The sequence below is a fragment of the Pleurodeles waltl genome, chromosome 3_1 (genome assembly GCF_031143425.1).
Source record: "Pleurodeles waltl isolate 20211129_DDA chromosome 3_1, aPleWal1.hap1.20221129, whole genome shotgun sequence".
NCBI classification, from domain to species: Eukaryota; Metazoa; Chordata; class Amphibia; order Caudata; family Salamandridae; genus Pleurodeles; species Pleurodeles waltl.
Window position 1 is genome coordinate 1,102,709,184 of NC_090440.1, and position 19,177 is coordinate 1,102,728,360.

A 19,177-nucleotide genomic window follows, 5' to 3' on the forward strand; every position below is an offset into this window, starting at 1 on the left:
GTCACAACACAGACACACTAATTGTACCCTGTTTCATTGCCGAGGAAGATGGATCTCCTGTCGATATGCCTGTCCCAGATTTCCCTGATGACATGGATGACGAGCTGATAAACATTCCCCAGGAGACTATCCAAAAGGTCCTTGACACCCTCCAGACCCCACCTTCAGTCACAAGGAGGAGCACAGAACAAGCAGCCATCGCAGAGGATCCACCCACCACCCCAATTGTAAGACCTGCCAGCTCCAATACAGCTGAGGACTCAGACGACACTGGCACCAGCTTTGAGAGAACTCTAGTTGGAGTACAGCGGGAGCTGGCCAAGGAGGTGCGGGTGGGGATGCAAAATATGGCAGCCAGCCTTGAGGGGGTGCTTTCGTGCATGATGTCATCTGCAGATCAGGCAGCAGCTATGCAAGCCCTAACATCTATCTTGCAGGAACTGCAGAAAACCCAGAAGGAAATCAGCACAGCTGTAATACAGTTGACCCAACACCTACAACAGCAATCCTGTCAACGCGTGCACAAATGCAACATTGAACCCCTCAGGGCTGACCTGGCTGCCTACCATCGTGATGTGGCTGCTATTCTCAAGAACCAGCAGGCCCTCCTTGCAGCAGTACTGCCCTTAAGACCTTCACAGGGAGCAGCGACCGGGATGTCTGACTCCACGTCTTCTAACACTGAGGTGTGTGTTGCCCCTTCACAACCAACAACAAGGACAAAGCAGGCAACACACACATCAGAAGAAGAAGACATGGAACAGATCACATTCACAAGGAAAATGACCCGGAAGCACTAGTCTCTGCCACATGGCCGACATTTACCAAGGTCCTGTGCTTTGTAACTTGCCAGTCTTGCAACAACTGTACTCAAGCACTGTTCTGCAAACCACTGTGGGCCATATTTATACTTTTTGACGCAAAACTGCGCTAATGCAGTTATGCGCTCAAAAATTTAGCGCCGGCTAACGCCATTCTGAAGCACCATGCGGGCGCCGTATTTATTCAATGACGTTAGCCGGCGTTAGCCGGCGGCGCTGTCTGGTGTGCGTTAAAAAAAACGACGTACACCAGGCAGCGCCGGCGTAGGGGGATAATGGCGTATGGGCGTCCACAAATGGTGCAAGTCAGGCTGAGGCAAAAAAATCGCCTCAACCCGATTTGCGCCATTTTTTTACGACGCCCAACCCCCATTGAAATGACTCCTGTCTTAGAAAAGGCAGGAGTCATGCCCCCTTGCCCAATGGCCATGCCCAGGGGACTTCTGTCCCCTGGGCATGGTCATTGGGCATAGTGGCATGTAGGGGGGCACAAATCAGGCCCCCCTATGCCAAAAAAATAAATAAATACTTACCTGAACTTACCTTAATGTCCCTGGGGTGGGTCCCTCCATCCTTGGGTGTCCTCCTGGGGTGGGCAAGGGTGGCAGGGGGTGTCCCTGGGGGCAGGGGAGGGCACCTCTGGGCTCATTCTGAGGCCACAGGTCCCTTAACGCCTGTCCTGACCCAGGCGCTAAAATCCGGCGCTAATGCGGGTTTTTTAGACCCGCCCACTCCCGGGCGTCATTTTTGCCCGGGAGTATAAATACGACGCATTTGCATCGGAGTCATTTTTTAAGACGGGAACGCCTACCTTGCATATCATTAACACAAGGAAGGTGTTCACGCAAAAAAATGATTCTAACTCCATGAACTTTGGCGCTAGACGCGTCTAACGCCAAAGTATAAATATGGAGTTAGTTTTGCATCGAATTTGCGTCGAAAAAAACGACGCAAATTCGGCGCAAACGGAGTATAAATATGCCCTTGTATATCTTGTCACCCAGCCCAGTGATTGTCTCTCTCCTACTCATTGGCTAAGTCTGTCCCTCTGCACTGTCTGAAACAGCAACCCCAGAATGACAAAAGCATTTTGGTAAACCCTTGTGTTGGATCACAATGGAAGATATCACTATAATAGACTCACAGTCATGGACAATGTACATATAGCACTACAGCACTTTTCAATAAATAGCACTTACACAACAAATCTGTCTCTGAGTAATGTGACATATCAACTGCGCAGTAGATAATTGAAATGTCCCTACTGTCAAATAATGTAGCTTGTCAATACAACTGTCCAGATATTATGTAGTTAGAGAAATCTGCACAGTGACCATGATTGCATCATACTCTGCCCATCCTGAGGGAATAATCTGATGAAGGGAGAAACCATAGACCACCATGCTGTGTTGGACAGAAGAATGCTTCCTCAGGGGATAACTAAGTCATCAAATAGTGCCCGCAAAATGTTGTCAACGTGCAAAAATAACACAATAAACATGCCACACTAATCTAAGTAAACACTAAAAAAACTGCACAAATGAAGGTGTCTGAGTTAACGTACAAATAGGTAATCATGCCGAACTGTGTCACCGAGGATGTATGAGGGTCATGACGACAAGAATACAAGATTGCCAATGAGAACTCATTTTATAAGGGTGTGCACGATCATCACACTGCAGTCAGACCTAAAAGTGTTTCCCCAATATCAAGTCTGGAAGCACTGTTAGTGACTTTGAAAACACACTTATCAACAGAAACACATTGTCATCCATATTAACTGTGATTGGTGGTTGCAAAAAAGGGTAGACAGTTTGCAAGGTAGCTCTGGGTTAGCTGCCAATCGTACAGCTCAGGTGGGATTTGTTTGTAGCATTGGACACAGATGTTATAGTACAAAAGAGATGTACACGGAATCCAAACCCACGATCAAGTACCATTCAACACATACTATTAAGGGGTAACCAAATATTTATTAAAAGCTAACCATAGATGAGGAAACTGAGGGAAAATTCTTACCTACCCTAATCTACCCTGACTACTCATTACCCACAACTGTCCCTAACTAACCTAAGCTACACTTACTTATCACATGTAACGAAACGTTCTAAACATCTGCCCCCCACCCCCCTTATGAGACGGGACACATTGAGGACAACACATACTAACCTAAACACATACTAAACTATCCGAAACAAATTTTCTTTTTTTTTTGGTAAATTGTTTTTTTAATGTTTTTTGCTTTTTTGTTTTTTTACATTTTTTTTACACACAAGAACCCCAACATAGCCCCCCACCCACCCACCCACACATGTAATAAGTCAAAAAAGAAACAAGCAGGACCCCCTACCCCCCACCCACTAACACTGACTAAACTAACAACCTATACTAACCTAACACTAAGCCCCCTAAGCCCACTAAGTATAAGAACAAGGAAAGAGGAGGGAGGGGAGGGTATCATGTCCATTTATTCAAATGTCTAGAGGTTGGCCCTCCGGAGGGTCCTCTTGATATCCTTGACCCGCCGTTTAATGTGCCGCACGTCCCGGCTCAGGTGGCTCACCTTGCGCAGCACTTTGTCCATCTTGTTTTCAAGTCTATTGAAGGCGGCAGGGTCAACAGCTGGAGCAGTGGCAGTCTGGGTACCGGTAGAGGAGGTCTGTGTGGGCTGTCCTGCACCGGTGGCAATGCTGGGGCCAGGAAGTCCAGCAGATGTAGATTGAACAGAGGCAGCTGTGGGTGGGGCCACCTGGCTCTCATTGGTGGTTGTTTCTGTGTTGGCTGTGGTGGGCACAGTAGGCCCACCCTGAGGGAAGGCTCGCCATGCCCCAGAGGCACGTTCATGGCGATATCGCCGGGCCATCCTCCGGAACCCCGACTTCACCAGTAGGATGTGCTAGTATTGCATGGCCTGACGCTGAAATTCACGAACCTGGTCTGGAGTCATGTTAGCTGCTGTGAAGACAAATGCAGATATGCCACATTAGTAATTGCATTGTGTGAAACAGCACAGCAAGTTAATCAGACAATACAGCTACTGTACTTCTAACAGCTCATATCACAAAACAGAGCATCGAATGTCCCTGAGGAAGTACATGGCAGGCCAGACAACAAAGGTCACATCACACAAAGCACATTCATAACCCACAAGATGGGTAACAACTGGCCTTGACTTGCAATCTGAGTTCTGACAGTTAACATCTAAGAATCATGCTGCATATCCTCCACCAAGAGCTGGGCTACAAATGTCAGTGTACGGAAAGCAAAACTAAAGCCACATGGTCTGCAAGTTGTAACTGGACTTTCCAGTATGGTACCAAGTGCCAAACCTGAGTGTGTATACTAGTATGCAACCAAACCGTCACTTATTCACAGGTATGTGTAACATAATGGTAGCATCAATACTAGGTTCCCCTTTCACAAACCCATGGCCGTGTTTGAGGGGGGGGCGGTGGATATACAACTATAATTTGCCAACAACATGTACACCAAGAAGTGTATAGGCTAATCCACACATGTTTGTCTCTACAGACACACCACAGGTAAGGTCTATCTACATTTTGGAGTCAGCAAACCCTAGAGCACTCATAGGGTCAGACATGTCAGGAAAATCAGAACTTAGTACACAACATATACTTCCAGTGAGGCCTGACTTACATCAGACACAGAGTTGCTAGAACACCCATGATCATGAATTGCACTCACACCTAGGCCATTACACTCAGGTTCCACAGACTAGATGCACTACATGTGGAAGTACATGATGCTAGGAGGTTCTACCTACTGTTTCAAAATTACGTAGGTAAATAGGGAAGCAGATGTCTATTGGAAAGCTATTAGCTCCACCAATCTTAGAGAATGTGGGTCTGACAGGCTGACTAAATAGGGGCTGACTTCCATTGCGACTCTTGGTGATACAAGTGTCAGAGACATGACTATCCCCTGTACTCACAGTGGGGCCTACAGGGATGTCCTACAATCCCTACATGATACCATTGGATACGCATTGACTAACTCAAAACATGTGAAAACTGCATTCCCACTCATGGAACAAGTGAAAAACTTGACCACAGCATCACACCTTGCTATGCGTCCAACTCACACGAGTCCATAACCAGCAAACACAACATATAACAGACATATCAACACTTACTGTAGTGGTCTGGGTCCTCAAATGTCGCCACCTCTCCCACAGTGTAGGGCACCGGTCCACCTGTAAGGTATGGAAGGAAGAAATGTGCTCAAGATCTGTGCACAGTGCAACATTTTCAGTATCATTTACAATGTGTAGGCTGAATAAGTAAATGGCAGCTATTCAGACATGATGGTACTGCATCAGATATTTCACGCCCAACTTGTACATAGCATGGGTCTCCTGTGACAGTTACACACATATCTGCACACATACATTGGCCCTAACTATCATGTGGTTGCAAACTTGACCCATAATTGGTGAGCACGAAAAAATATGGAGTGTAATCGTCTCATCATGTGCATCCAAGAGAAACATCCAACGCCTGGTTACTTGAGGACTGCATTACCAGTCAAACATGCCTTGTGGCCATGACACATTTAGTGCACATAGGCCCAATGTACAGAGGGAGGGGCAGGGACTCCTGTAAGCCATCCTGTTGTTACAGTATAGTCAATTGATGTGGCCCAGCTATGGTGATTTGCACCAACCATGGAGATGTAAAGCCATTTGCATACACTTGGTCTGCCATCCATATTTGGATTGTGGCTCAATCGATTCCAACAAACATCTTACGATGTTAGCTGAGGGCACCTTACACCTTTACACAATGTATTCAAATCATGAATTGACATTTATCCTAAAAGATTAGGAAACACAATAATCCCACACATTCATAGTACTTCTGTGAACGCTTTTCCTTCCACACTCACCAGACTCACATGAGACCAATGTTTGAGCCACTTTGCTATTATCAATTGACGTGAAGGCAGCACTCATTTTCAGCATCATGTAGTGATTCTAAAGTCAGTCTAGTAATTTGCGTAAACATAGTTGGCCTAAATGTTGGTACATCTGTACTTCTCTGTCAATAATACCCTATATAGACATGATTGGCTCCTATTTTGTTAGCTGTGCTGACAGAAAAGCCGCACCAAATTCCTTCATGGTAAAGTTACCTGTAAGTTTGCTGAGCACGTGCTACCTGACAGCTAGCAATTGTGATCCTTGCCATAGTGCATCAATGATCCCCTTATATGTCCCCAAAATTACACACAGTCATCAAGTTAGCTGGCAGACATTGCACTAATCCACTGATGTCACAAGACAGCATTCATTTGTGCACTACAACAATAGTCGTACTCACCAACAGTGCCACCAATCATGATTCCCAGGTGGTCCAAGAGATCCTGCTCCCTGGTGATGAGGTCAGCCCACCGGTGCTTCAGCTGGTGCTCACTCCTCTGACTGGCATACACATGCTGCAGGTGATGCAGAACCTTTCCCCACCGGATTCTGCGCGCCTCTGTCGGGTAGCCCTGTATGACCCTGCCCCCTGCCTGGATCATGAGCGGCAAGAAATGTGTCACCAGCCAGATGAAGCCCCCCAACTCCTCTTCCCCCATCCTGCCAAGACGTGGCCTACCAGATATACTTATAATTGAAGAGAAGGAATAGGGGTAAAATAAATAGAAAGGGGAAATGGGTGAAAGTAGGGGTAAAAATACAGAAAAAAAGTAAACCTAAACACTAAAAGAGCCCAACTATCCCCAAATTAACACTACCCACAACAGACTCCCACAAACAAAAAATACACAAGATAAATAGACAAATGTAGACAAAACACAGTACTACAGTATACACAAACAATATTTAATTCACAAAAGGACTTTACAGATAGCACACAGGACAAATACAGCACAAAATCTCTGGACAACACTCTCTACACAGCCACACAGTCTAGAAGGATCATAGACTGCAAAGTGAAAGTGAAAGTACACCCACTGCACAAGATCTGTAAACAGGATATCCTATTACATCACTTCCTAAATGAAAAATCCTGGCTTTTTCATGTTATACGTCATTTTTTGTTGCACAAAACTGTATTTGCGTCATTTTTTTTACACACAGACGTGAATATTAACCCGCATCCACATAATGATACATGGACTGTACAAATATCTGGATGCGGGCTATATTTCACTCCTGTGTGTCAAAAAAAACAACGCAAATACAGTTTTGGGCAACAAAAAATGACGCACACCGCTAGGGACGTCAAAATTACAGTGCATTAACTGGTTTGGGGCATTTTAACATGTTTTTTGGTTAATTTACATTTGGAACAAATCAGAGATTGGCTAATTGAAGACAGTATGGTGTTGATGGTGTATGTTCCCATGTGTGACATCATACTGCAGCGGAACATCATCCACTACACTCTTCATAGTATGTTTACAGTTGGCTGATGTCATAGATGGTCATATGTGTGGCCCACATATATGTATGGCACAAATTGTGCATGTTTGCCATAAGGAGAGGATAGCAATGTGACGAACATATGTACAATACCTAATTGCCTTTGGCTCAAAGTGTGTGCTTTGACAACTAATTTGTTGGTTGACCAGGTGTGTGTGTACATCACATGAAGCATTATTGTACATTTGGTTGTATGAATGTGACGTCCATGTGTCCAACCCTAAGATGCAAGTAAAAATTGGAATGAGCAAGGGCATGTGTTAGTCATACATGTAACAACACCCGCAAAGTATACTTCCAAGTTTTAGGGTCACGTAGACACCACATGTGACATAGCAGGCACCAGATGGATGGCAGACACATGTTCATGTCAAAGGTCCACAATTTCTACATCCTATGTCCTAGAGTATTGGTAAGAACTTCCTGGGCACTAGTTGATGAATCCCACAGTGAGTCATACACATGCATTGAGGAAGTGGGTACCATGTTGTTTGCACAGACAGACAAGGGTCAATCTCATATGTATGATGACACCACAGTAAGTGGCTGTGGTGGACCAGCATAAAAGGCAGCACGTGTCCACATATTTCCAGTGATCATTTACACATAGGTGTCTTGTTCATGTGTGTGGTCCAATGATGATCCTGTAGATTTTTTGGGATGTAATTTGTCACAGTTCGGACCAGGACTCATCATGAGTCAGTGGCAGCTATTCCTGTAACTACTGAGTATCCTTTGTTGATCAATGTGAGTAAAGTAGATGTGGACATGTGAATCAACATGTGGATGGTCCCACCCTATCACTAACGACCTGTAATGAGACAGTCAACAGGGCAACCTTGGTGTGCTGAGTGTGATAATGTCTCAATTGTCATGTTCCGGCAGGTGTCATTACAACATTTGTACACAGGTTGGCCTCTGCACTTCCCACTGCATCTGGGAACATCATAGCCTCTGTGCTGTTTATTCTAGCAGCTATACAGCACACACGGCCCATCACTATGTTGTGCGCACTGTGATGCTGTGTGTGAACTGTCATGGTTCTGACATTTGTGTATTAGTCATGTACATTATCAGAGGTTGCTGGTTGTGCTGAAAGCCCCGTACCCAAGCCCTGCCTATGACCCTGGGACACTGTCACACTTTGTCATTCATGCATAAATGCAACCCAGAAAAGGGATGGGCCATGAATTTTGCATTTCCAAGAGGATTTAACTCAAATGGTACAGTTAAAAGGCAGATGATGCTATACAATGTATTTGTGTATGCATGGTAGAAGCCCATGCCCAATGCCCCCTGATGAATGGGAGGTTTGCTAACGCAAGTGTGGTACATATGTAGACACAGGGATACTTTAGTGTGACGCACAGACAGTTGCCAGTCAGGCTGACAGAATGCAAGATGATTCAGGAGCCAGCTACTGGACAAGTTACATAATCAGTGGTCTGACTGAGACTGTTTGGAGGACAAACTAGACAGTTGACATGTCAATCTGTGTATGTCCTATGTTTTTGAAGGTGACAAATGAACCCAAGGGCTGTGTTACACGGCTTAATTACTATCAATGGTTGACGATGTATTTGACATAATGGCTACTACAATGCTGTTCCAGCATCATCAGGGGCAATGCTTTTTGTAATGGGTGGTGTGCATGGAGGTATTCACAGTTGTGGGCTGCATCTGTTTCTCACCAGTCCTGTAGGTGAGACTTGCATTCTAAAGGCCAACAGACAGTTTCACAAGGGGAAGCAATCTACATGTGCTAACAGGGCTTTGAAACTAGAAGACCGTGTATAAATTGACCTGACGACCATGCAGTCAGATGTTCTTTGACAATGGCACACCTTAGTAAAGGATGTAGCACACTGGTTTGCTAATGTTGGTCTGTGTTTGTAGAGGAGGTATTATCAGGGTACACATCTTTGTATTCCGGGGACCTCTTCCGACAGGTGGGTTGTGACCAGGTGCATGGGTGTGTGATGAGTTCGGAAATGGGCTGACATGTGCATGGAATGTCATGTGTGCAATGCATGTCATATGTGTGGCACTTGTGCTGTCTATGTTCTGCTTCTATGGAACTCTAGTCACAGATATTCCTTGCAAATATTGGATGCAGTTGGACTAACTGCTGTCAAGGGTCTTGTCAGACATTCCTGTTAGTGATGCCAAAGCACATTGACATCCTCATGTATGAGGCTTGTTTTCCCCTTATTGAGTGATGGTGTCATAGTTGTGTGCCATATGCTGCGTTGGATCATGCTTCCAACATGTATGTGTGAAATAGTTGTGGTCCTCTGCTATAGACCTTCAAAGGAGAGATGTACATGATATATGTCATTAAGAGTGTGTGTGTATGTGACCATTGTATGTTAGGCATCACATAAGCTCTGGGATGTTCCGTGTCCTAATCAGTATCTCAGCAATGCTCCATGAGGCAACACTCTTATTCTGATAAGTAGAGATGAAGGTGTGTAAAAAGGAATAGCCAGACCATGATATGGTGATTATAATAGGTGTTTATTTACATTAGTTAACTAAAGTGGTGAAGGTGATCATATTCAGAAGAAATTATTCACAATCTGTTGCCGCCTGCGTACACCAGCAGCTGTGTTCTGTAGTCCCCCCTCCTGTTGCAGGCCATCATCCTCCTCTTCCTCCTCTTCAGGCATGTGTGGCTCTGGTTCCAGGGGGGGAATGTTTCTTCTGACATAAATGTTGTGCAATATTGCACATGTGAGGATGATCCTACAGACCATCTCAGGGGAATATAGGAGGCTACCACCAGTGATGTCGAGGCAGCGGAACCTTGACTTGAGGATGCCAAAGGTCCGCTCGACAATGCTGCGTGTCCTCCTATGGCTCTCGTTGTATGCACGCTCTGCAGCTGTACTCAGGTTGCCAAATGGTGTCATAATCCATGGCTGGATGCCATACCCCTGATCAGCTGCAAGAGAAAATGAATGGGATCATGTTGATGTAGATGGCAATATTGAAAAGACCTTTAATGGCAGTGGTTGTCTTGTGTTGTCTGTGACTCTTTTGTGTACTAATGTGACATCCTATGTTTGTAGGCTATACCATCTGCATTGTGTTGTTTCCTTGGCTGAACAAGTGTTTGTCTGCTAACCGTTTGTCAGCAGTGTGTTTTGGGATTTTCAGTACAGTGTGCCCTCCCTAGCATTGTGACTTGTGATACAGGTGTCAGTGTGTCTTCACTGGGGGTGAGATGATAGTTCCATGCAGAGTTGAAATTGAAAGTGTTGTTAACACGTTCATATCAAAGTACCCTGGACATCCCATACCTTTAGACTTAGGCAATGTATCAATGTAAAGGTCATTGGGACACTGACAATTTCTGTGGTTAGTAGTCTTTTGAGCCCCTCTTTAGGAGAAGTATGTAGATATTAGGTCCTGAAGAAGCGTCGCTGGATCCTGTTGGACCTTAGAGACGCGAAACATGTTGACCCTTCACTAGGGCCGGATGGTAGTCCCTCTCCCCTTTTCAATATTCTTTGCACAGAGTGTCAGACCATTGTCTCTGTGTCACTCTCTTTGATTATTTTTAATCTTGGCATCAACCCTCGTTTGGATTAATACATTTTTTTCTACGTTTGGGATTGTGAGCCAATTTTATTCTTTAGTGTAACTCTCCTTATTTCCCTCTCTTCCAAACTCACCCTTGAGGTGTTGACATCATCGAGAAAAGATCTCCGGCAAAGAGCCCCACTTCGGTGGGTGCCCATCAGACTTTGCAGCGCCGGTCTGACGAGGAGCTACGCCGATGATGAAGCATGACACCCAACTGGGTGTGTGAGGTTTTTTGCTCATAAAGTTTAGGACTTTTTTGTATCCTTTCACCTTTATTTCTACTTTTGGAACAGTGTATCATTTTGTGCTATAGCATCCTACTTATCACCCGCTCCATCCACAAACATGCAATTGAACTCTGGGACCTCCTGACCACATACTCGCCTGACGTCGCATTCCTCACCGAAACCTGGATGAATTCGGCCTCAGAACCAGATGTAGCCATAGCCATACCAGAAAACTACAAGATTACCAGAAGAGACCGAATCAACAGACCAGGAGGAGGAATCGCCATAGTCCATAAAAACACCATAAGAGTTTCCACCAACTCCCACAACACCATCAACTCCGCCGAGCACCACCACTTCAAAATCCACATCAACGCCAACAACACACTCAGAGGAACACGGTCTACAGACCCCCTGGACCCAGACCGCAGTTCTGTGACGACATCGCCGATGCCATCAGCTCCCAATCCCTCACCTCAACAGACTACATCCTCCTTGGCGACCTAAATTTCCACCTAGAAAATAACAACGATATCAACACCACCAACCTAATCGACAACCTCAGCAACTTCGGCTTCAAGCAACTCGTCAATACACCCACCCACTCTGCAGGCCACACACTCGACCCCATCTTCTCAGCCAGCAGCCACATCTCTTTCAGCCACACCACCGAACTCAGTTGGACAGACCACCGCTGCATCCACTTCTCCTGCCAAAAACCAGTCACTCACCACCACCGCACACAATCCCCTGACGTAACTGGAGCAAAATATCATCGGATCAACTGATCTCCTCTCTCGCCCGGGCCCCACCCCCTGGAACCCCGGACTCCAACATAGCCACCACCAACCTACATCGCTGGATAGAAGATTGCGCCAACACCCTTGCACCGCTAAAAAAAAAAAAAACACATCCCACAGAATCAAGGCCAGCTGGTTCACCCCAGAACTACAGGAATCCAAACGGCTATGTCGCAGAATGGAAAAAACCTGGCACCTTGAACCTACCAACTCCAACCACATCGCTTTCAAGGATGCCCTACGCAAACATCACCAACTGATCCGCACCACCAAAAGGACCCACTTCAATAACCGCATTGACGCCAACGCTCACAACAGTAAAGAGCTCTTCGGCATCGTCAATGAGCTCTCCACCCCCAGGACCTGCTCAAACGAACCCCCGCCATCACAGGAGTTCTGCAACTCACTGGCAACCCACTTCCGTCGAAAGATAGAAGAAACCCACAATAGCTTCAAACCCCAGACCCACCAGCTGACTACAAACCCCCAAGAACCCAACGCTCCAAGCAACACCCACCTCCTCCACACCTGGACCCCCGTCAACATAGAGGACACCGCCACCACCATGGCCTCCATCCACTCCGGATCACCATCGGACCCCTGCCCACACCATATCTTCAATAACGCAAACATCATCATCGCCCCCCACCTCTGCAAAACCATCAACAGCTTCTTTGAGTCAGCCACCTTCCCAGAAAGATGGAAGCACGCAGAAATCAACACCCTGCTAAAGAAACCAAAGGCAGACCCAGACGACCCCAAGAACTACCAGCCGATCTCCCTCCTCCCCTTCCCAGCCAAGGTCATCAAAAAAATTGTAAACAGCCAACTATCCCGGTTCCTGGAAGACAGCAAGGTACTCAACACCTCCCAATCCGTATTCCGCAGAAACTACAGCACTGAGACTGCACTCATTGCTGCCACAGACGACATTAGGACCATGCTCGACGAAGGAGAAACAGCAGCACTCATCCTCCTGTACCTCTCCGCAGCTTTCGACACGGTATGTCATCACACTCTCCGCACACGCCTCCACAACGCTGGAATCCACGACAAGGCACTCAACTGGATCTCGTCATTTCTCTCAGGCAGAACTCAGAGAGTCCACCTCCCACCATTCCTGTCAGAAGCCTCCAGAATCATCTGTTCCCCAAGGATCTTCGCTCAGCTGCACGCTCTTCAACGTTTACATGGCCCCCCTCGCCAACATCGCACGAACCCACCACATCAACATAGTTTCCTACCCAGGCGACACTCAGCTCATCCTCTCCTTCACGAAAGACCCTTCAACTGCAAAGAACAAGCTCCACAATGGACTTCACGCCATCGCCAGCTGGATGGAATCAAGCCACCTCAAGTTAAACACAGACAAGACAGAAATCCTCATCTTTGGCACCAACCCCTCAACTTGGAATGACTCCTGGTGGCCCACCTCCCTAGGAACTGCGCCCTCAACCACCACCCACGCACGCAACATAGGCTTCATCTTGGACTCCACACTCAGCATGACTCAGCAGGTCAATGCCATCTCCTCTTCCTGCTACAACACTCTCTGCATGCTCCGCAAAATCTTCAAGTGGATTCCCATAGAAACCAGGAAAACTGTCACCCACGCCCTGGTCAGCAGCCGATTGGACTACGGAAATGCCCTATATGCAGGAATAACAACCAAACTCGTAACAAAACTGCAAAGAATCCAGAACGCACCCGCCCGCTTCATTCTGGACATCCCATGCCGTGACGACATTTCCCCCCACCTCAGAGACCTTCACTGGCTACCAGTATCAAAGAGGATCACCTTCAAACTCCTCATCCACGCACACAAGGCCCTCCACAACACAGGCCCAGCCTACCTCAACAACAGACTCACCTTCCACACCCCACCCGCAATCTTCGCTCCGCCAGCCTCGCCCTCTCCTCCATTCCCTGCATCCGCCGCACCACCGCCGGAGGAAGAATCTTCTCTCACCTAGCCTCCAAGACCTGGAACTCCCTACCGCTCCACCTTCGCCAGACCCAAGACCTCTTGACATTCCGGAAACGCCACAAGACATGGCTCTACTACCAGTAGCTCCGCCCCCCAGTGCCTTGAGACACTAACGGGTGATTAGTGCGCTCTATAAATCCTTGATTGATTGATTGATTGAACTGCACAACTAATGAAATCTGTTGCTATTTCTCAAATAATCCTGTTGTTGTTCTGTATAGTTCTTCTGGAGTGTCTAATGGTGATTGCTATTATTAGATTAAGATTCTTTAGACATTTTGGACGGCCCCTGTTGTTTCTGTATTGCTATCATCTGGTTTTACATATTATTTATGTGACTTTAGTATTGTTAATATAAGGGCAATAAATAATTAAACTTTACTAAATTGGTGTGATTTGTGACCTCATAGGTCCTGGTGAGTATAAAGTACTGACTCCTTAGTGCACTTTGTTGTTGTTTATGGCTACAGGTTTGTAACCGTATCGGCACGGAGGAATCACTGAGGAATCGCGTGTTCTATGTACAAGGTGTATTATTAGTAGGTTTTAGTGGGTTACAATCAAGGTAGATTTAAGTCTTTCTTCTTCGGACGTGGATATGGTAGGTTTAACTCTCGTAGTCTGTTCTTCACTCTTCTCTTTTTGTCTCCTCGTCTCACAGGTATCCCCGGGAAGCGTATGTGGAGAGAACAGAACAACAGAGGTATGTGGTCAGGGTTTGTCACTCAGTATGGCTTATTTATTCTCTCTTCCTGTCTCTTTTCTTGTTGACCTTCTTTTGCTTTCTCTCCCTTGTGGTCTCTTTCCTTTCTGGTACTCGTTCTCCGGTCTTTCTCTTTTACGGTTCTTTCTAGGGCTATTCTTCTCTCTATTTCTTCCTTTTCTTTTTCCTATTTATCTTGATCTATGCATCTTCTATCATCTTCTGTGGCTGTAAGATCCTGTGCGCGGTGCCTTGGGTGATAACTATACGTGATACTATACTTTGGTGTGGTTTGGTGGTAGTGCTCCCCAGTTCTCCCCCCCCTCTCTCTCTCTCTCTCTCTCTCTCTCAGGGCAGGGCCCCACGCACCTGGAACTGCCACGCTTCTCCAGAAGCGTGGCAGGGTGCAGCGTTCCGTCCTCATGGTTGCCTGCTGTCAGGGATCCCGTCGGACGTCTCCGGTCTTCTCTCCACGATGAACACTGGTTTCCCCGTCTCAGGGTTCCGTTCGAGGTTCCGATTTCCGTCTTCCTCATCTGCTTGGTCTTCGCCGTCTTCCTCCTGAACATAGGTCCCGTCTCTCCTTCCTCCGATGTCCGCAGGTTCTGTTACTGGGTTATTTGACCTCCCGGCATCCCGCGCCCATAGTCCTTTCCACCAATCACGGGAAGGGAGGCCGGGAAGGTCTGGAGCACAAGTGGCAGCACCAGCACTAGTCAAGTCCATGTGCGGGCGATCTGAAACAAGCCCGTCACATACACTCCCCCTAGAGAGCAGCCAGTCGGGACGCTCAGAGACTGGATAACGGGACAGAAAATCAGCAGTCACCAATTGTTTTCCCGGGAGATGCTGAATCTGAAATGAGAAAGGCTGTAAGGAAAGGAACCAGCACGGAATACGGGAATTAGTGTCCTTATTATGAGCGAGCCAGGTGAGAGGAGCGTGATCAGTAACCAGGGTAAAGGTCCTGCCAGACAGATAATACCTGAGAGATTCAATAGCCCATTTAATCGCCAAACACTCCTTTTCTATAGCTGGATAATGTTTTTCCCGTGGTAGGAGTTTCCTGCTGATATAAAGTATGGGGTGAAGTGTTCCATCGTCCTTTGGCTGGGACAGTACAGCCCCAAGGCTCACCTCAGAGGCATCAGTCAGTAAAACAAAGGGTTTACGGAAATCTGGGCAACATAACACCGGTTCTGAAGTGAGCGCAGCTTTTAGACTGTCAAAGCTACGTAATTCAGACAACGTAGGTGGACAAAGGGTATTTGGACATGCCTTCTGTAACAAGTTAGTAAGGGGTTCTGCCACCGTGGAGAAATGGGGAATAAAGCACCTATAATAGCCTATTAATCCCAAGAAAGCCCTAATGTCTTTTTTTTCTTTGGGAAAGTCATTTGCATGATGGCTTCTATTTTCTCCACCTGTGGGCTAATCCGACCACCCCCTACTATGTAACCCAAGTATTTGATACTGGTTTGTCCTAATCGACATTTCTCCGGATTTGCAGTTAACTGGGCTTTTATCAGGGCTCGCAGAATGGCATCTAGATGAGACATGTGATCACCCCACGTTTTGCTATACATAACAATTTCATCAAGATAGGCCGCAGCATATTGTCTATATGGCCGTAAGATTTCATCCATGAGTCTTTGGAAGGTGGCAGGGGCCCCGTGGAGCCCAAAGGGAAGGACGGTGAAGTGGTATAATCCCGAAGGGGTGGCAAATGTTGTTTTCTCTTTGTCCTCCATTCTCAAGGGTATTTGCCAATATCCCTTCGTAAGATCCAGGGTGGATAAGTATCTGGCTTGGCCCAATCTCTCAATAAGTTTGTCAATTCGAGGCATGGGATAGGCATCAAAGTGGGTTAAGTTATTGACTCCCCTATAGTCTACACAAAACCTGGTACTACCGTCCGGCTTGGGAACCAATACAACCGGCAAGCACCAAGGACTGGGTGAGGGTTCTATAATACCAGCTGCTAAAACATGGTCTGGACTTCTTCTTCTATAATCTTTTGTTTCGCTTCTGGGATGCGATATGGCCTCTGTCGGGATACTTTATTTATTTTGAGCCGAATGGGATGTTGGACAAGGATGGCTCTCCCAGGGTACTTAGAGAAGACATCCTGATTTACATCTACTAAGTGGACTAGTTGTTTATGACAAGATCCTGTGAGAGCGGGATTGATCCAAGGTTTGGCCAGGTTGGAAAGATCTTGGGTAGGGAGGAAGGGATATGGGATGTCTTCGGTAACATCATGGGTGATGTAGTGGACGGAATGCCCACCGGTGGGGTCTAACCATTTTTTAAGAAGATTGATATGGTATATCTGTTCCCTTCCACTGCCTTGGGGTATGGCCAGTTTAGATGTGATGGGGTTAATTTGTGCAATGACGTTAAATGGTCCCTGCCATCGAGCCAATAATTTATTTTCAGTGCTAGGGAATAAGACCAACGCTTTATCTCCTACAGCTAAAGTACGAACTAGGCTTCTGGCGTCATATATTTGCTTCTGCTTGGTCTGAGCTTCACGTAAAGCAGTTTGGGCTTCTTCCCATACTGTATGAAGATTTTCTCTCAAGTCTCGTGTATATGTTAAGAGATCCTTTATTTCCTCCTCAGTTTCCTCCCACTGTTCGGCTAACATATCCAGCAGCGTACGTGGCTGTCGGCCAAACAACATTTCAAAGGGGCTATGTCCTAGGGAGGCCTGTACGTGGGTACAGATAGCATATAAAACTGAAGGTAGTTTTTTCCCCAATCTTTACCAGCCACTGATATGCTTTTTCTTAGAAGGGATTTAATGGTCTTATTGTACCTTTCAACTAGCCCATCTGTTTGTGGGTGATATACAGAGGTACAGATTTGCTTCACCCCTAGCGATCGACATACCTCAGTCATCAGTCTGGACATGAAAGGGGTCCCTTGGTCAGTCAATATTTTTTTGGGGAAACCCACCCTCGAAAAGAACTCTATCATTGCCTGTGAAATGGCTTTGGTGTGCATACTGGGTATGGGAATGGCTTCCGGATAACGGGTGGCATAATCCACCAATACTAAGACGTATTGCCAGCCCCGAATTGAGGGGGTGAGAGGACCAATGATATCCATCCCAACTCTGGTAATTGGAATATCTATAACCGGAAGAGGTTGGAGTGGAACGGGTTTATGTGGAGAGGGGTTATACAGTTGACATATGGGACACTTGCGAATCTCTCCAAAAACCCCAGGCCAATAGAATCATCTGAGCACTGCTTCCTTGGTTTTCTCCCTCCCCAAATGCCCTTCCCCGTTATCCCCATGGGCTAAATGTAACACCTGTTGATGGTGACTTCTAGGTACAACTAACTGTAATTCTTTTCCCCCTTTTGTGGTGGGTCTCAGATACAATAGGTTATTACGAATCAGGAATCTGGGACCTACCCCTTGTGCTGCCATGGATACTGCCTGCTGCCATGCGTGTTTCAAAGAGGGGTCCTCATTCTGATTCCGCCGGAAGTCACCAGTGACCGTACAGACTGTCCCAGTAACTGTGTGACCGTTTTGTGGTAGGGGGTTCTGTGCATAATAACGTTGTTGCTCCCGTTTCTGTCTCCTACTGAGGAGAACCCGTGCTTCTTTGGGCTCCTCCTTATCCAATCCACTGGGTGCCTCCTTCCACCAGGTCCTCAAAAGATGTTCTTGCCAGGCTTTTTCTAATAGAGAGGGAAAGTCCTCATAATCAGTACCGAGGATTATGTCCTCGTCCAATCGGGAAAGTACCCCAACCCGTAGGGTCTCGGTTTTGACCCTCCACTTCAACCTTATGGTGGCCAGTGGGTAATACCGTTGATCGCCATGCACACAGGCGATTAGGACCTGGGTCTCGGAATCCTCTTGACCAGGCAATACCAGATCCCCCTGATCACGCTCTGGCTACACCCAGAATCAATTAGGGCTGTTCTTTCCACTCCATTGATGATGATGGGGAGGGTATATTTTGGCTTTTCTCCTCCAGTCCAGAACACACTCTCCCTCTTGTCAATCCAATCTCCATGGGTTCCTCTGCGTCTTTTTTATGGGGGCAATACATGGCGATATGTCCCTACTCTGAGCAGTTATAGCACTGAGGTCCGGTGCCTGAGTATCCGGAAGCCACCGGGGCAGCTGGTTGGGAACGGTCAGGGCCATGGATTAATACTGGCCGATGGGTGGTATTTCTAGTCATGACCAGTAGCACAGGAGGTGGAGGGGCTCGACTAACGGTAGCACGGAAGTCCGGACCCCTATGATATGCGCAGGCAAGTTCCACAGCTGTTTCATTAGTGAGCCCGGGATGTTGTCTTACCCAGTTTCGTGTGGTAGGCGGTAAGGCATCCAAGTATTGTTCTAAGACTACAACATCAAACATTTCCTCCCTGGTTTTCTCCGTGGGATGTAACCACCTCCCCGCTGCGTGCTGGACTCTATACTATAAGGTGCGAGGGTTCTCTTGATGCTGCCATTTCACTTGTCGGAACCTGGTGCGGTAACTTTCACTATCTAACCCAACTCTTTCTAAAATGGTTTTCTTGATTTCCCTGTAGGGGAGGGTACCACTGGGATTAATGGCTTGGTAAGT